We start from the raw sequence: 20239 nt of genomic DNA, 5'->3' as shown, positions 1-20239 counted from the left end.
TTCTCCTAATTGTGGCCTCTTCACCTGTCCTCAAAATAACATGTTCACAAGCTCGCTTACTCCAACTTCAGCGCTGCCTATTCTGAGGGCTTTGGAGAAAAAATGGCAGTGCCAATTCTTCATCTCCTTTAACCGATGCCAAATGCCAAGGGTCTTTGAGGCAAAGCATAGAAAGCTTTGCTCATTGAAATCAAGCCAGTTAAGAGAATTTATTTAGATGAATAGGCCCACGGTTGTTAGGAATGACCTATATATTTCAAAAATTCAAATCTAAGTGGGTAAGAAGTGTGAGGAGGAAGATGGGGTGTAGGAAGTGTTGGAATTAAGAATTGCATCTCCATCCTTCCTCGGTCTGTGGGTGTTTTGTAAGACAGAAATCTTTTTAGAGCACTCACTGAGAGCTTGAGACCATTCTCTTTAAAGCCCCCTACATTTAACCTTTTTTCCCTCCTGATTTATTTTTGCAGTTAAATGATATTTATACATTTTAATCATTCTAAAAAAATTTCTTCCTTTCACAGTTTGTTGCACATTTGCATTTCTTCAGTGAAATTGTTTGCTCCTGTATTTGCCCACATTTTCCAAGACATTGTTGATTTTCTTCTTATTGATTTAAAAGACATATATGAATTGGCTTTTATTATGTTTTATGAGTATTTTCTATCAATCTATGGTTTGTGTTTTGAATTTTTAAAGGAGTTGAATTTATTACTTTTTTATCTTGTGTGTTTTCTCTTTTGCGTTGTTATTGTTTTAATAGGATATACTTTATGCTTAGTTATGCTACTTAAAAATCAGGGAAATTTCAACTACAAAGAGATGCCGTTTAACATTGACATAGTTGGCACAAATATGAATTTTTACCTTACCAGGTGTTGGCTTAGACATGGAGGACTAGTGTCTCTTCTGTTGATTTAAGACACATAAATTTTTGTAGTTGTACGGAGAATATTTTAACATTTCTTTATAAAAGTGAATATTTGGCTACCTTAAGAAATAGCAATTACATTCTTGGCTTTTACCTAAGATAAATCCTTGGTCATGTTTCCCCAGGTGACATAGATAGGAATGTTCACAGCAACATTGTTTGTAATAACAAAAAAAACGAAGTCATAAAATGCTCATAACTAGGAAGATTGGAAAATAGTATTTTAGTTAAATAAGCCCAGAATATTATAGTGCAGTGAAAATATGCAATAGCATGGTTAAATCTTATGTAGCATAATATCGTGTGAAGAAAGTTTAGAAAAATGCCCATATACTGTGATACCCTTTGTATCAATTTAAGAAATTCAGAAGTAAGAAAGACAATTTATGGTTGTTAAAACCATATTATGATAAAATCAAGGAATATATAATATAAAATTCAAAAGAATGGTGGTTTGGGTCTGGGGTATTGAGGGTTTAGCTAAGGAATAGTACATAAGTGGATGTAATCTTTGTGTAACGTTTTATTAATGTAGTAAGTGGGCTCTGTATTTAGAACATTTGAAAGCAAATTAATAAATAATATAGATCATTATGGACTAGTTATAGTAGCATGTGATGATCTAAAACCAATGTAAGGCTCAAAGGAGAAATATAGAACACATTCCAATATAAAAACAATTTTTAAAAATATGTTAAAAAAGTTGAAAAGCAACATGTAAAAGTTCTTTACTTATTTTGCCTACTTGGCCTCAGTTCCTAGAGATATTCCACTATTTTTTTCAAAATTATTCAATACATAAACATAAATGCCATGCTATGTCCTGATCATTCCAGAGAATACTTGAATAATGCAAAATTTAAAACCCTACCACTTAGACTATATTTTTCTCTTTTTAATAGCTATATGTCTCTGTGTCTATATGTGTAGAAATCTATATATATTAGAGAAAGAGAGAGAGAGAGTAGGAGAAAGTGTGCACACACGTGGGGACTATTCCACGTACTGTTAAACTGTTTACAATTGCCAAGCCTTCACTAATCTAGTATTCAGAAAGTCTGAATATTTCTGTTGAAATATCCTGCTCACTCTCACAGAAATTCAAAACAGCTACATACATTTCATAGAACAGTTTTTAGAGAAACTACATGAATATGTTTCAATAGTTAAACAAATATTTATGCAAAATGTGATTCCAGTATATTTTCAAACTACAGGTGTTATACATAGACAGATGTAGGTATAGAAAGATAGAGATACAGCCATAGATCTAGGCATATATATACATAATGCTTGGTGAGTTAGAAGGACACACTCTACAATATCCACAGTAGTAACTTCTGGGTAATAGGATTATGGGAAATTTAATTATTTTTGCTATAATTCTCTGTATCTTCAAATTTTTCTCTCATTAATGTGTATTGAATTTATAATAAAAATGAACTAAAATGTTACTTAAGAAAATAGCCTTACAAACAATCAAATAATTTAGGAAGCACTGTTTTTCATCTCTCAAATTAACAAAGATTAATGCCACCAGCTATCAAAGGTGCTGAAAAATTCAATATTCATTTATTACTAATGGCTGTATCAATTGGCCCAATTAAAAGAGAAAGCAATTTGGCAATATAGTAAGGAGCCATCAAAATGCCATATCCTTTGGCAGTGGATAACAACTTTTAACAGGCATTCAGTCCCCTATCCCCAAAAATACAAGATAGAACAATCAATTACAAATAAAAACATAATCTGAATATATGAAGTATATATTATGAGTAGTTAATTGGGAAACATTCTATGTTTATATAAGGAGGAAAGTACTGAGTATGGGACAATTATGTAATGGGTTATGTGATCATTAAAAATGGTAATGAAACCATTAATATTTTAAATACCATGATACATTTAAGTACAGAAAGCAGAATGTAGCATGAACTTACATGATTACTTATATAAAAATGTCTGAGGGAGATACAAACTGATGTGACCTAATCTTTATGGTCAAGGGGTTTAAAATCTAATTTGGCTGACAATAAATAAAATATGGGAGTTTCTCAAATTTAAATTTCATTCAATTTTACTTTTTTATATGATGAGTTGGGAAACAGGATTTGTGACATTTACATCATGACTGAATCTGCACTGAACTCTCTAGACGTGACCTTTTGGAGACCAATTGAAAGTCCTTTAAGAGATTATTTCATGCAAATTGAAATAATAATGGCATAATTTTTTTTAGTTACATAGCTGGCTCTTAATGCTATCTCTCCAAACTGCACAAAATAGAACAATGCTAATTCCAGTAATTTGTTCTTCAAGGAAATGACATTAAGTCAAAATAAAAAAGGCATACTTACCATGTTATTGTATGTCCTTGAGCAAGTCTGATGTGTCCTGAGCTCAGTTTGTGTGTGTGAGTGTGCACGCATGCGCATGTAGATGCACACACATTTGTGCACATGCCTGTGTGAAAGAGAGAGCTTAAATTATTCATATAAAAGCCCTGGGCCTGGTACAGAATAAAAGTATTCCATATCATAATGTATTGTGGGTAATGTAAAAAAATTTTGGAAAAGCATTTTAAAAATATATATGGCCCAGAACTTGAACTTAGATTAAAAAAGATTAACGTTTTTGTTTATTTTTGAGAGACAGAGTATGAGTGGGGGAGGGGCAGAAAAAGAGGGAGACACAGAATCTGAAGCAGATTCCAGGCTCTGCACAGTCAACACAGAGCCTGACGTGGGGCTTGAACCCACCAACTGTAAGATCATGACCTGAGCTGAAGTTGGACACATAACTAACTGAGCCACCCAGGCGTCCCTAGATTTTTAACCTAAATAAGAAAATTAATAGTGGATGGAATTTTGTTCTTTACCTGATTATGTTTACTATTTATAGTCATTGATTTCTCTTTTATATCAGTGTGGTTAAGTATTTTCTTTGTAGATGTTTCTAATGTTAATTGTGAATGTTTTTAAGTCCAAAAGATAAATTTCAAAAAGTCCAGGGACCTATACTATATTTTCTTTCTCTGAATCATGTTTTTGTTTTTGTTTTTTTTAATGCAATCTGTGTGTTGATTTACTTGGCCAGAACTCTTCAAAACAACATGTTGTTTTGTTATGGAAACTGGTGTTTTCCCTGTCATACAAAATTAGATGACTCTAAATATTTAAATGAGGGGCACCTGGGTGGTTTAGTCAGTTGAGCATAGGACTCTTGATTGTGACTCAGATCATGATCTCCTGGTGTGTGGGAGTGGGCAGCATGAGGCCTGGTTGGGATTTTTTCTCTCTGTGTCTCACTATGCTCCTCTTCTGCTCGTGCTCTCACTAGCTCTCTCAAAGTAAATAAATACACTTAAAATGCATACATACATATGTATGTACATGAATAGTAAAGTGAAAAAAATCCAATCACAAAATTTAAGACAACCCTTTCTGGACCCACGTATTGAAATACTGTTGTGAATCTTTGCAAGAGATATAGACTTTTTTAAAGATTAAATTTTTGGTATGGAGTTATAAACTATAAAGCAATTTCACAGAAGAGTTTTGACAACTTTGAGTATTTCGAGGCTTTCTCTAAAAAATTGGTGTATCTAAATTCTTATAACCACCATTAAGTTTCTTTTCCAATTAGGAGCCTGATTCTATTCTGTAAGTCATTAATCTTTCACTTCTCCACTCATTTATTCATTTGACAAATTTGGAGGGTTTGTGCCTAGGTCAGTTGTAATTGCTGATAGTACAGTAGGGTATAGCATAGGCACAATCTCCCCTGTCATTGAGTTTGTATTAATTTCTTATTGCTGCTATAACCAATTACTACAAACATTGTGGTTTTAAACGACACAAATTTAGTGTCTGAAAGTTCTGGAGGTCAGAAAACTAATGTCAAGGTGTTGACAGGGCTCCCTGTCTTCTGGAAGCTTTAGGAGGTAGTCCTTTTCTTTACCTTTTACAGCTTCTAGAGACTGCTTGCATTTATTCATTCATGGCCCCTTCCTTGCATCACTTGGAGGATGGACCCTCTTGCTTCCATCTTCTCATTTACTATTGGGAACTCTTATCCTCTCCTTACCCTCTTTAAGGACAGAGGCGATTACACCGGGGCCACACAGATAATCCAGAATGATCTCTTCCTTTTGAGATCCTTTACTTAATGACATCTGTAAAGTCCTTTAACCAATTAAAATAATGTATTCACTGGTTCTGGTTGAGAATTAAGATGTGGATATCTTTGAGCAGCTCATTATTCAGTATACCACACAGTTTATTGATAAAAATCACATTTAAAACTTGTATAGTCCCATTTCTTGAGGGACTTGAGCTTTAATAAGGGAGAAAATAAATGGACCATTCTAATGTTGTATGCTTACTGCATAGCAGTAGCAGGATGCTGTAGGACAGAAGTTCTATGTTTAGACAGATGTAGACTTGATTCTGACCCGTGGCATTTTCAAATTGTGGAATGTTGGGAACTTTCTTAACCTCTCTCCATTTGCTTCTTCATATGTAAAATGGGAATATGAATTAATAATACTAATGTCAAAGGTTTTTTCAAATAATAAAATGAAATCATGCATATCAGGTTTAATGAAGTTTCCAGTAAATACTATGAACTCAACAAATGTTATCTGATATTATTTCTTATCATCTTCATTAATATAATTATTAGATTGGGGAAATGAAGGCCAACACGAGTGCACAGATGATGGACTTGTCAAACGTTGAACTGTCAAATAATACTTTCTAGAAGAAATAAATTTGGAATGGATGATCAGATATCCAAATATACTCTATATACAACCACACAGAAAGTTTGAATTTCATCTTAGAATACAAAGTCGATTATTAAGATAATAGAACAGGGTGAAAATAAAATAAAAGGAAGAACATTAGGGAAATATAAAAGAGGTTCCATGAGTTGTTGGCAATTACTCTCTGGGGTAGATTGACTCATTGGCTTGCATTCCTTTAACTTTTCTTATTTCCATGCCCTTTGTCATGTGTTACTTTTCTTCCTTCTAGAAGCTGAGCGTACTTCCCTGTCCCTTTAGTCTGGGCTCAGCTAAAGTGTGCCATCTGAATCCAGGTCCTAATAAGCAATACATTTTTTTCACTTGCCTCTTTTGCCTCTGTTTGTACTGTGAAAAGAATATGCCCTAGGGATCCTCTTGGTCCAAGATGGAAGAGAAACATAGGACACAAACACAGAAGCAACCTGTAGCATAGGACCATCCAACTGAGCCTGATCTAAATGGAATAAATGCCCATTACTGTAGGGCACTGAGGTTTTTTTGTATTGCTTGTTACACAGCAGTAAATGATGATACTCTTCCTAAAGTCACAGTAAAGCACTTCTTACTTTTCCCAAAGCCTATTCTAATATATTTTGTTCAGAAGGATGAGGTTGCAATTTACATAACTACTGTTTTAGTAAGGACTTAATACTCCCCTTCCTCAGGGACACACTCAAATATGTTTGTGTATAGTGTAGAACAAAGCTATTTCAGAATGAGAGAATTGTGATGACTGAAGTTGACTTTACTGTTATCCAATATTACAAAACTGATAGTTACTAATTATCTGTCATAAACAAGTGGGTTAAAAAAGACTACTTTTCAGAAATGAAAGTCCCCAAAATATAATAGAACCCACTTAATCAGCCCCCTGCTCAGCAGAACATGCCTTGCATTATGCTAATTTCCAGCAAACACTTTTAGGATGGCTCAGTGCATCTTTGTGGGAATAAATGGGGTCTAAGTAGGCACCTGGAGCTGCCTATGGCTGATTCACAGTGGTTCATAGATATAAATTGGCATGTGAAATTAAAAATGGTTCCATATATTCAGTGAAATCTGTTTTATGTTGTATAATAGGCAGGGTCTAGAGAGCCTTCAATAGTTGACTAAAGATAAAGATTGAGCTCTAAGTTACCAATACACATTTTCAACATTGAAAGAGGAAAAAAAATAACCTTGAATCACAGTATATTGGTATATTTCTTGTGTATTTTAAAATGTAGTCTTCTCTAATACTTCCTTTAAGATTTGCTTTAAGTATAACTGCTATGATTTAAAATGAGCTAGCATTATTTAATGAGTTACTTATGTATTTGAGTTAAGTGGGGCTTTAAGTTAGAGGAAGGAAAATAGGAGTTGGAGAGAAAAAGCAGATATTTAAATATTTTATTCTATATGTTAGCCATACTACTGGACATACAAAATGTTGGTGATGATGATGATAATAATAGGTAATAATTATGTTTTTATATGCCAAATACTCTGCCAGATACTGTACATGGACACTGTACCAGTATAGTAATGCTCATAACAAGGAGAATCTACATAAGTATAGAAAGAAGCCAACATTTATTGACTACATACTAAATTCTGAGGATTGGACTAAATTCATTAAATGCTTTATATCTTCTAATTCTGGCAATAATTTTGATGACTTATATTAATGCTGTGTGTATGTGCATGCATATTTGAAGTAGACTTTAACTTGGATGCAAAAACTATAAAATACATGATTGAAAAGTCCTGTCTTCTCTTATAAATGTTTATATATTTTGAGAGACTAAGTGACTGAGCAGGGGAGGGAGGGGCAGAGGAAGAGGGAGAGAGAGGATTCCTGTACTGAAGGTGCAGAGCCCAATGCAGGGCTAGATCCCAATGTGAGTTTATGACTTGAGCTGAAAACAAGAGTCGGATGCCTAACCAACTGAGCCACCCAGGTGCCCCGAAAAACCTGACTGAGGAAGGTTGGAAAGAAACAAAGAAAGAAAGAAAGAAAGAAGGAAGGAAAGAAAAAAACCACAAAGGTTCTCAACAATTGGGACATTGGTTTAGTAAAGAATTATTGTACTTTGTATAATATCAATATTGGTATCTGTGCAAATTAACTCATAAAGAATAGACTGTACACAGAGTGATGAGGTTAATCTCAGAAATGGAAATTGATATTACCAATGATACAATAAAAGAGAGTGTTTAAAATGTGTCAAATGCTTCACTACTGTTTTATTATCAATTAGTGGGAGATGGAAAATTCTAAGTACATATGGATTTTTGTTTAAACCTGGAAAAGAAAGCCCAGACAGCATGAGTGATCATACAGTTAAGTAGGCACGTGGGTTTGAACACCCTGAGGAAGCTGACTGAAGACTCTTACTTTGAGGGTGACATCTTCACCATCTTGTCACTGGATATGGGAGCCGCTGCTCTAATGTGCGAGACTGTCCACAGTGGACGATTGTGGGATCAGGGATCTGGAAGAGATGTCAGAGAAGTGAAACACATTTTGAGCATGCATCTAGTATATATCAATATATTTATGAGAGCTATACTTCCTGCATAACAAGATTACATACAAAGAATTGAAATAACACAAAAGTTAGCAGTGGAATCTCTAGACCCCAGGGTATAGAGGTTTAAAGGAGACTGTGTGCCTTGGTTTCCTCACTTTTAAAATGGTTAAAAAATATGCCTCACTTGAACATTGGCATAAAGATTAAAGTAGCTATGTAGATAAATAACATAGAATAACATCTATTGTATAGTTAATACCCAGTAAATACTGGATATTATTATTATTATAAAGGATTCAAAATGAAAGTTTAAAATGTGATATCTACATAGAATATAGATATAGAATATATAGATATATATGTATACAGAATAAATTCTATTATGTATTTTCTTTCTAAAATCCAGTGAACCATCTTAGGAAACCCTTGGATATATGTGCCTCAGTCTGAAAGTTACTGTCCTATTGCATGTGGTCAGAACATCCAAGTATTTGTGGATTTAGTAAGGATAGCACTTTATGGTCCTAGAAAATTTATGGCTGGAGGGAAAATTCATATAAGTCATCTCAACCTTGTGGAAGTTAAGTTGTTAAATCAATAATCACCACAATTATTTGACATCATCCTGGAAGTGCTAAACAAATGGACAGGAATAAATAAGAGATATAAATATTGGCAAAAGTGAAATAAAATTTTCATTATTTACTGATAAGTTCATATGTTTGGATGTCACATTCAACTGAAAGCATGAGAGGGGAAAAGAAGCTTCTAAAGATTGCTTGTCAAAGAAAATGTAATACAAATATAAGTAATTTTAATCTAGAGCAGCAACAACAAGTTGAAAAACAAAATATACAAAGAAAGTTCCATTCACAGAAGCAACAAGTACTTAAAATCACCAGGGACAATTTTTAAAAATTCACATTACCTGTTGAAAGAAAACCATTTGAATTCTAATAAAGGATATAGGAGCATGCCAAATAAATTTTGTAATTTATGTAATGTAATATATGCTTCTTCATGGAAAATTCAGTACTATTAAAACATCAATATTTCCCAGATTGGTATTTAATCATATTGCCATCTCATTTTATTTTTTTATTTTTCATTATTATTTTTTGTAATATTTTCTTTTCTTAAAATAGTTTATTGTCAAATTGGTTTCCATATAACACCCAGTGCTCTTCCCCACAAGTGCCCTCCTCCTTTTCCACCCCTCCTACCCCCCCTTCAGCCCTCTGTTTTCAGTATTCAATAGTCTCTCAGGTTTTGCATCCCTCTCTCTCCCCAACTCTCCATTTTAAAACCTATTGGATATTTTGAACATTTTAGACCTGATAAAACCATTTGTTTGATAACTATATGCAAAAGTATGAAAGAATAATAGAAGAGCTTATAGAAAGAAAATTAATGGGAGATTATTTCTCTACCTGACTAAGACATTTTATGAAGCAATGGCAATTTAGACCATGTTGTAATTATGCACAAAGAGACAGTTTAATGAAGTAGAATTAGCAGTTGAGGAATATACCCAGCATGTATGAAAATTTAGTATCATATGAAAAGAGTTCATTTACATTGGTTAGGATAGGATAGGCTCACAGACATATATTTCTTTCTAATGGAAAAGTGTAAAGAAAGATGTTTTTCATCAGCAGAGGGCTTACTTCATGCACTTTCATACTATTACTGGCATCACAATAGCCAGGTGCCTGCACGACCAGTGGACTTGTTAGAAATGCAAACATTTTTTAAACTTTTTAAATGTTTATTTATTTTTGAGAGAGAGAAAGAGAGAGAGAGAGAGAGAGCATGAGTGAGGGAGGGGCAGAGACAGAAGGAGACAGAGAATTCAAAGCAGGCTTCAGGTTCTGAGCTGTCAGCACAGAGCCCAATGTGTGGCTCCAACCATGAACTGTGAGATCATGACCTGAGCCAAGGTCGGATGCCCAACCAACTGAGCCACACAGGCGCCCCTAGAAACGCAGATATTGGGCCCCATCTCAGACTTATTGATCCTGGGAAGTGGGAGCCAGAATTCTTTTTAACTAATTCTTCAGGTGATTCTGATGCATGATCAAGTTTGAGGTCTAGCCCAGGGAGTTATTAACTAGGTTGGCTGTGAATGGAGAAAGGCATCACTGGGGAAACAAGGCTGTTGTAGCAGGTAGAATAGTGTCCCCTCAAATGTATGTCCATGTGCAACCTTAGAACGTGAGTTTATTTGGAAAAGGTCTTTGTGCATGTACTTTGTTAGGGATCTCAAGATGAAATTTCTCTGGCTTTGGGATAAGCCTCAATCCAATGGCTGGTATTCTTCTAGGAAGAGAGGAGCACAAAAAAGAAACACTCGGAAAATGTTGTGTGAGGAGCAAGGCAGAGACTGGATACCACCTCACACCCAGTGATGCCAGGGATTGTGGAAGTCACCAGAAGTTAGGAAGAAGCAAAAAGAAAGTTTCTTCCTATAACCTTGCCTGTGAGTGCCTTGACCTCAAACTTTTAGCCTCCAGAACCATGAGAGAATAGATTTCTCTTGTTTCGTGCCACCAAATTTATGGTTATTTGTTATGGCAGCCCTAGTAAACTAATATAGCTATTAAAAATTCTGACCCACAAATGGCGTTCATCACTTCCCCTTACAAGCCTTTGGCTAGAACTCAATCACATAATTTTACCCAACTCCAGAGAGACTAGAAAACATAGCCTAGTTGTGTGTCAGGGATGAAGAGAAGAAAATAGCTCTTGGAGGATATTTGCTAGTCTGCCAAAAATGTTTCAAATTACTGGAAAAATACATTATTGAATAAATCATGTTGAAAGAATTGGTAAGCTGTGTAAATTACCATAATAATAACAAACACTTCAGTAGGGCTTAGATGGATACATGCCTGATTTACAAAAATTTTTTAAAAAGTGAGAAAATCTGGTATTTGTGAGAAATAAGCATAATAAAATCCTTCACATTCTGTTGGTAGAAGTGCATACTCTTCTGGTGAGCAGTCTGGCAGTATATGTCAAAATCCTCACTAGCATATTCATTTTCTGAACAATCTCAGAAAATTTTTACACTAAGAAGATAAAATAAAGAAGTGTAGGCATCACTAGACCAAAATTAGTATCAATCTAGGCTGTTGACTTGCTTGTTGAGTTATACACAAAGATTCAGAGTCCCCAGGCTTTGGCTACACAGGGGATGTCTCACTTGATTTAGGTTGGCCGTAGGCATTAACCCAGTCATATAGACTGAATCCCTTCATCAGAAACTCTCGAAGTACAAATCAAACAACGTCAGATCTGATGGCATGCCTTGCAAACTTCTTGTGAAGTTTTAGTCAGCACATGCTGTTTAAATACTATATGTTGAAGAGAGCGAGGGTAGAATTTTATTTGTTACAGGCTTTTTTTTTTCAGAAGTCAACTGTAGAATGCAGCTTGGTAGGAAAGGGATCTCTGGAGATATTAGATCAGTTCCATTGTAGATACCCAAAGATTACAGGAAGTCAGTAATCATCTCAAAGGACCTTGGGGAAGGGGTCTTGTTGAGTAAAGTTTAAGTTGACTCAAATGACTATCTTCTTTTTTTTTTAACTTTTTTTTAAATGTTTTTATTTATTTTTGATACAGAGAGAGACAGAGCATGAGAGGGGGAGGGGCAGAGAGAGAAGGAGACACAGAACTGGAAGCAGGCTCCAGGCTCTGAGCTGGCTGTCAGCACAGAGCCTGACGCGGGGCTCGAACCCACGAATGTGAGATCTGACCTGAGCTGAAGCCGGAGGCTTAACCGACTGAGCCACCCAGGCGCCCCTCAAATGGCTATCTTCTAATATATCAGATATTCTATCCATTCTGTGTGTGATGTGCCATCCTGGTGGTATGGAAGTCAGCTTCAAGGTGGCTTTGTAATTCTTCAAATTGAAACTTCATTAACTAACTGTTTGATATATTTAATATAAAAACTGTTGAATTTGAAAACAATTTTCATTATCACAAGAACTTCTGACATTATATATATCCTGAAAGGAAAGGCAAAACTGTTAGATTTTTAAATTTCTAATGATCTATATTTTTCAGAGATTATGAAAGAGTATTAAATATTTTATCACATTTCTATTTAAGCAGTTTCTCCTTGATGGCAGCTTTCAAGAAGTAGAAGGGATCATCATTAACAATTTTGATTAGGATTTTCCTGTGAACATTTCAAGTATAAAATCATATGTAAAAATTTTATGTTCACAGAAGCTCAAATTTCATATTTAAATATTTGCATAACTTTTATAAAGTATATGTTTTAGTATTTCCTAATACTTAATGATTATCTTCTTATCATAATTACTTGATGTAACTGTAACTTATTTTTGAAAGTCCCATATGAAAGTAGCACATTTTTTGCTTTTTCCCAGTATCTTTACACATATTAAGAGGTTTTCTTTAATGTTTTTATGTTTACTTATTTTTGAGAGAGAGAAAGAGAGACAGAACACAAGCAGGAGAGGGCCAGAGAGAGAGGGAGACAAAGAATCCCAAGCGAGCTCCAGGCTCGGAGCTGTCAGCACAGAGCCCATGGTGGGGCTGAAACTCACAAGCTGTGAGATAATGACCTGAGACGGAATCAGATGCTTAACTGACTGAGCCATCCAGGTGCCCCATTATCAGTTTCTCTGAGTGTTACTGTGGTAGATAGACAGATACACTGTGAGGTGGTACCCAATGACCCTTACTTCTGGTATTCCTGTTCTTTTATAATCCCATCCTCTTGGATGTAGGTAGGACCTATGAGTTGCTTCTAATCAATGGAATATGGCAAAGGATGCCACTTTAATGGTAATATTATGGCAATAGTGATGGGATGCCATTTCTGTACTTACGCAAGACTCTGTCTTGCTAGCGGACTTGCTCTAGAGATTTCTCTTTTCTTATTTGGTGAAGTAAGCAGTCATGTTGAGGAAGCTTATAAGGCAAGTAACTTCATGTAGCTTCTGGGCACTATAAATAGTCTCTGAGAAGTGCAGGTGCACTCTAGAAAATGCCTGGGAATTGATTGTGGCTTCTGGCTGATAGCCAGCAAGAATCCAGGCCTTCAGTCCTGCAGACACAAGGAAATTAATTACACCAACAATACCGGAAGCAGATACTTCTACAGTTGAACCTCCAGATAAGAATGCAGTCTGTGAGGGGCACCTGGGTGGCTCAGTTGGTTAAGCATCCAACTCTTGCTATTGGCTCAGATCATGATCTCACAGTCTTCAGATCAAGCCCCATGTTGGGCTCTGTGCTGGGTGTGGAGCCTGCTTAAGAATCTCTTTCTCCCTCTCCCTCTGCCTGGGTGGCTCAGTTAGTTAAGTGCCCAACTTTGGCTCGGGTCATAATCTCACAGTTTGTGTGTTTGAGTTCCATGTTGGACTCTGTGATGACAGCTCTCAGCCTGGAGCCTGCTTTGGATTCTGTGCCTCCCTCTCTTTCTGCCCCTCCCCCACTCACACTCTGTCTCTCAAGAATGAATTATTGTTAAAAAATTTTTTAAAAAGTAGGTTGTTATTATATATTTAATCATTATGCATCATGCTTTATAATTTTAGAGGTAAACAGACATTACATTTTATTGAATTTTACTTTAGTGAATTTTACTGAATCCTTGGAAATCAAGCTTTGAGAGATAAAGGGATTTTGTCCTAAGTTGTTCCTTGAATTTGGTCAGAAAACCAGACAGTAACCTAAGTCATGGGGCCAACCTGTACCCAGTATTTTTCCACATTTTATCAGGATGTTTCATATCAAAGACATGGTATAAGCATATTTTAATCCTTTGGTACTGTCCCTGGTTTTTTCAATATTGCAGATTAAACTACTTGAGAATAAAATAACAAGTAAACCTTTTTATCATTATGCTTCTGACAGAGAAAACAATGCAATATGCTTTCATAAAATGATTTAAGGTTCTTCATGAAAAGATACTATTGATACATTTATTTTAATTGCTTTATTTCTGCTTATAAAGTACAGTAAGGAAAACCTATGAATATATATTTGTCTGAAAATATTCTTTCTAGCTCAGAAATTTTGATTTTTAACATACTCACTTTTCTGTTATTGGCTATTATCTCATCTCTTTGAGGTTATTTACTACTCAATATCCTAGTCAAAGCTTTTTCATATCTGAATCACAAAACCCTACTTTGTATTCATAACTATGTAAAATCATTATCTGTCAAATTGATAAATTCACACACAATACCATGTTCTTCTTTTAGGAAATATTTGCTAAAGACAAATATGTATTTCAGCTAGAAGTTGTGAAATGTGTTAATTACGACAGTTTTGTTCCCTTTTTATCAGGTCATCTTTCAGTTACATTTTATTTTGATACAAAGGGATTGACTGTACTCCTTTACCCTAATATATAAAGCCAATAATTACATGTTGGTATTATATTAGGATATACAATTTCGACACACTCATCATGGAGTCATTGACAGCTAATATTGTGATAGAATTTACAGATTTCCGAGCAGCTTGCTCAGCAAGGGCCTTTCTACGCTATCAAATACATTAATTTTTTGCTTGAGACATGTGTAGAATTGATAACTTCAGTGATTGATAAGGAGTTTCCTGATCATTAGACCGCTGAATTGATATTGAGGATTGACTGGTTAAGTCATTTTCCTCTTTCCAGATCTCAAACTACTCACAAACTTTGAATCTCATTACCAAATGAGGTAACATGTGCAAGGAATTTAATGTCTTGAAAAAGGTAGAGGAGAAGTAGGGAAAAAACCTGTTATATGTACAATATTGAGTTGATTGAATGAGAAACTGGTAACTATGATTTTCTGTAATCTGAAAATATTAATGTTTCCTCCTTCATTTATTAAACTATCTTGCCTAAAAGTTTTTCACTTCTGCTTTCCATAGCACAAAATTATCCAGAAACTTGTGTTCCAGGATTAATTCATATTTAGATTTGACCTATAACATGTATTTATGAACTTTGCAGGATATATGATACATACAGCATCAATGATATGCCAGCTACTACAAAAATAATGTTTACTTATTTTTGAGATAGAGAGACAGAGCATGAGTAAGAAGGGCAGAGAAAGAGAGAGAGAGAGAGAGAGAGAGAGAGAGAGAGAGAGAGAGAGAGAGAGAGAGAGAAACAGAATCTGAAGCAGGCTCCAGGCTCTGAGCTGTCAGCACAGAGCCTGAAATGGGGCTTGAACCCATGAACTGTGAGACCATGAGCTGAGCCAAAGTCAGAGACTTGGGGAGCCTGGGTGGCTCAGTTGGTTAAGCATCCGGCTTTGGCTCAGATCATGATCTCACGGTTCGTGGGTTCGAGCCCTGCATGGGGCTCTGTGCTGACAGCTAGCTCAGAGCCTGGAGCCTGCTTCAGATTCTGTATCTCCTTCTCTCTTTGACCCTCCCCTGCTCGCGCTGTCTCTCTCTGTCTCTCAAAAATAAATAAAAAATATTTAAATTTTTTTTAAAAAGTCAGAGACTTAACAACTGAACCACCCAGGCACCCTGATAAACCAGGTATTATTTACCCAATCTAATAATGGAAATAGACATGACCATTAAAAACCATCAATACCCAGAATCTATTTGAGGAGAGTTATTGGAGGGTCCAAAGGAAAATTATATTGAACATAGGATGAAGAAGCTTTATCCTGTTTGGTAGTTGCATAAAAAAATTCATGGAGAGGAATAACCATACTAAATCGATTAGTAATTTTACAAAGAAAAAGGAGTAATCAGATAGCATTAAAAAAATTTAACATTTATTTATTTTTGAGAGGCTCCAGGCTCTGAGCTATTTGCACAGAGCCCGACATGGGGCTTGAACCCATGAGCAATGAGATAATGACCTGAGCTGAACACAGACACTTAATGGACTGAGCCACCCAGGTGCCCCCAGAAAGCATTTTAAGGTAAATAGCATAAATGAGGAGTCCCAGCAAGATAGTGAAGGCTAGCTCAAGTAATTACGAATTGTTAAAGTTAAGTAAAGTAATAATGATTAAGGGCAGAATGCAAGGTTAAAGAAAGATCAAATAGAGTCTACAATTACCCACTAAGAGGTTTGGATTCCAATTGGTAACCAATGTCAAGTATTGCAGTTTTTGAGATAAAATAGGCACAATCAAAGATTTGTTTTATGTTGTGTTCTACAAGTAATATATGGTAACTGATAATTAGGAATCCTGGATTATAGAACACATCTCATTCTAATTAGGCAAGTGCAACTAGATAAGTCATGTAATGGTTCAGTGCACTTAATGTACTGTAATACCCTGTACCTAAGAGTTAAGTTGTATAAATTAGGGCAAGAAGATATTATTTTACAATATGGACATATATATATATATACATCGAAAGGCCGAATAGCTATTTTAATAGAAACACCTTAACGTATTAGTGGATGTATGTGCTTCAGCTTCTGCTATGAAAGCCAGAATCCTAGGAGTGACTCCCCCCAGCCAACGATTATAGCTTGTCCTCCTCTCCCCATGTATATTGCCATCACCCTTGTCTACTTTTTTTGTTCCCTGAATAAACATAATTAGAACCTCCAAACTCTTCTCTCAGTATCTACTCTCTTCCATCATCTAATCCACTTCTATCTCATTCCTTTTGTAAATACTTGAGTTATTTGACATTTTACTTGGAGTGCATTACAAATTGTATCAGATGTCTCCAAAGCCTTTCATATGGTACCTTTTGTCTACTTTTCTAGATTTATTTTGCAACATTGCATTCCTTCTCTATACCCAGTGGCCTTCATTCAGCTACTTAAATATAGTATGTTTCTTTTTGGCTCATAGTATTTACACATATCATTTCTTCTGTGTTTGAAACCAAGTTGGGGGGCGCCTGAGTGGCTCAGTCAGATGAGTGTCTGACTTTGGCTCAGGCCATAATCTCACTGTTTGTGGGTTCAAGCCCTGTGTAGGGCTCTTTGCTGACAGCTCAGAGCCTGGAGCCTACTCCCGGGTTCTGTGTCCCCCTCTCTCTCTGCCCCTCCTCTGCTTGCACGTGCTTGCGCGCTCTCTCTCTCTCTCTCTCTCTCTCTCTCTCTCTCTCTCTCTCTCTCAAAAATAAATAAACATTTAAAAAAATGAAACCAAGTTGACTAGTTTAAGGCATCTGACAGAGATTCTCAAAGCACAGCAAATCAAAACAAACTTTTTTTGCAAAAATAAAGGTGATGAATGGTATGGCAAGAACTTTTGACCAAATGAACCACTTTTCTGCCTTTCAGAGGTACAGTTTTAACTGCCTATGCAGGTCCAGGCAGATCAGTCAACCTCAAAGACCTTTCCACACCAACTCCCTGGGAAATCATGTTGCTCTAGAAGTTCCATCTGGTAGAGCAGAGCATATTGCTCCCTGTAAGGAGACACATACCTATTTAAAAAAAAAAAAAAAAAGGGAGGGCGGGAGGAAGGAAGGAAGGAAGGAAGGAAGGAAGGATAGATAGAAATATGTTGAGTCAGGGGCTCCTGGGTGGCTCAGTTAGTTAAGTGGCCAACTTCAGCTCAGGTCATGGTCTCGTGGTTCATGAGTTCGAGCCCCGTGTCAGGCTCTGTGCTAGCAGCTCAGAGCCTGGAGCCTGAAGGCTGGAACCTGCTTCATATTCTGGGTCTCCTTCTCTCTCTACCCTTCCCCTGCTCACACTCTGTCTCTCTGTCTCTCAGAAAGAAATAAACATTAAAATAAGGTGTTGAGTCATAGACAGACATATTATAGGTAAGATGCTTTTTCTCCCATTGGGTGGATTGAGTAGGGGGCTGGGTAGAGATCGAAATGATTATTTCCATGCAGTGTGACCCCAGGGCTCTTTCAGAGCTCAGTTCTATACCACTTTCTCAAGGAATTGCTCTCCAGTCCTCCAGTGTGTCAGTACCTTTATGTAAAAATTTCAGAATCCGTAATGTGCCCCTTTGTGCTGTATATTTCTAGCAAGATGATACATCTGCATTGTTTCTCACACTCTATGATAATCAAACAATTTGTTCACTAAGGGTTCTATGTAACTAACAATACAAGGGATACAGACTGAGAAATGCTGTTTTGTGATAACCAGACACTTGAGCATATTGCCAGTACAACCTTAGTGGAATCATCAGCAATAATATCGCACATACTTGTCATTTGACATGCTAGTCTCAATAGGCTGGATAAGCCATGGAAACATAAGCCCCAAGGTTTCTGTTTCAATCACATGATTTCTGAGAAGAGTCAGAGCAGCTCTCCATGGTACCGGACTTCTCTGGAGTGGTTGGGTAATTCAGTCTTAGAAGTCTGTAGAAGGGGAAGAGAGAGGAGAAGTAACAATTCCACAATGAAATATTTTGACCTAGAAGTGACACATACCTCTTTTCCTCACAGACCATTTGGCAGATCAATCCATATAGTCTTTTCTATTTTCCTTTTTTAAATTATTTTTTAAATGTTTATTTTTGATAGAGAGAGAGAGACAGAGACAAGAGGGCGAGTGGGGCAGGGGCAGAGAGAGAGGGAGACAGAATCTAAAGCAGGCTTCATGTTCCAAGCGATCAGAACAGAGCCTGACCTGGGGCTTGAATCCACAAACCTCTAGATCATGACCTAAGCTGAAGTGGGATGATTAACCGACTGACTACCCAGGTGCCCCACTGTTTTCAAGGGATATAAGAAATATGTATCTCTTCTGTGGGCAGAAGAGATAGAAGAGATAGGATAGTGGTAGTATACTGTGGAATATTTTAATGATCAACTATTACCTAACACTGCCTTTCAAACTGTCAAATTTGTAAGATAAAGAGATGGTCCAAATTTAATCCTGTATCATTCTTGATGTTTTAGAATTGAAGATGTTTAAATTTTAATAAATATGCCTAATAATTTTTTTCCATTCATAGAATAAGACAATATTAGAAACAGTGTGAAATAGCTGCCAATCTGTATTTTTCTTCTGGCCTTGTTTTCTCTTTTTATTATGTTTATTTACTTTTGAGAGAGAGAGAGAGAGAGAGAGGATGTGAGTGAGGGAGGGGCAGATAGAGAGAGAGAGACACAGAATCTGAGGTAGGCTTCAGGCTCCGAAGTGTCAGCACAGAGCCTGATGTGGGGCTCCAACTCAGGATCATGACCTGAGCCAAAGTTGGATGCTTAACCGTCTGAGACACCCAGGTGCCCCGTCTCCTGGCCCTGTTCACTACACTTAGCAGCATTCGAAGTCTTAACTTTAACTGGAACATAAGTGCATAGATATGAGAATGGGTCACTGCACCCTGGGTGATTGGGTCAATTCTGAAGTAATTGATTTTTGATATATAATAAATATAATATAATATAATATAATATAATTAGATTAGATTACTACTGTGGTGATTACAACTGCATTCTAAGTAGGGTCTTTCCTTTATTCTAAGATATCATTAAAGTTCTTCATATATACAACAATAGTTTGCAAAAAGAAACAGTTCACAAAAAATTTAATTATAAAAAGCACAATGATTTCAGAAATTTCAAATGTAGAAATATTGTCAGTTTCAAAATATAGAAAGTAGTCATCTGAATGTTAACTTCTCATTTGAAATATTTTAGTTGCATTATATTTTTGTGCCTTTTTTGAATCAATGTTAATTTATTTGACTATTGAAGCAAATGAGATGGGGGGAAAAAGAAATCAGCGTCTATTGCCTATATAAGCCAGGAGGTTTGCATCCGTTTGATTTTCACACTTATTTAAAGAGAACAGTGTCATTAATAATCTCACTTAATAGAAGAAGTTGTATATTTGGAGATGAGTCATTTGCCAGTTCATGTAACTTGTAAATGGCAGGTCTGGGGCTTTAACTTCATTGAACTTGATTCTGCAGACTGCTTTGAGATCTTTCCATTAACCAGGTGAAATGATCACAATTTCCAAGAAATATCTTTTGTGTGCTTTCTTGGTATGTATGGTGGTATCCCACAGATCACCATCCTATATCTTTTTTTTTT

Source organism: Suricata suricatta, chromosome 11, assembly GCF_006229205.1.
Source record: "Suricata suricatta isolate VVHF042 chromosome 11, meerkat_22Aug2017_6uvM2_HiC, whole genome shotgun sequence".
Taxonomy (NCBI): Eukaryota; Metazoa; Chordata; class Mammalia; order Carnivora; family Herpestidae; genus Suricata; species Suricata suricatta.
The sequence above is the reverse complement of the archived record's forward strand: the minus strand, read 5'-3'. Positions refer to the sequence as shown.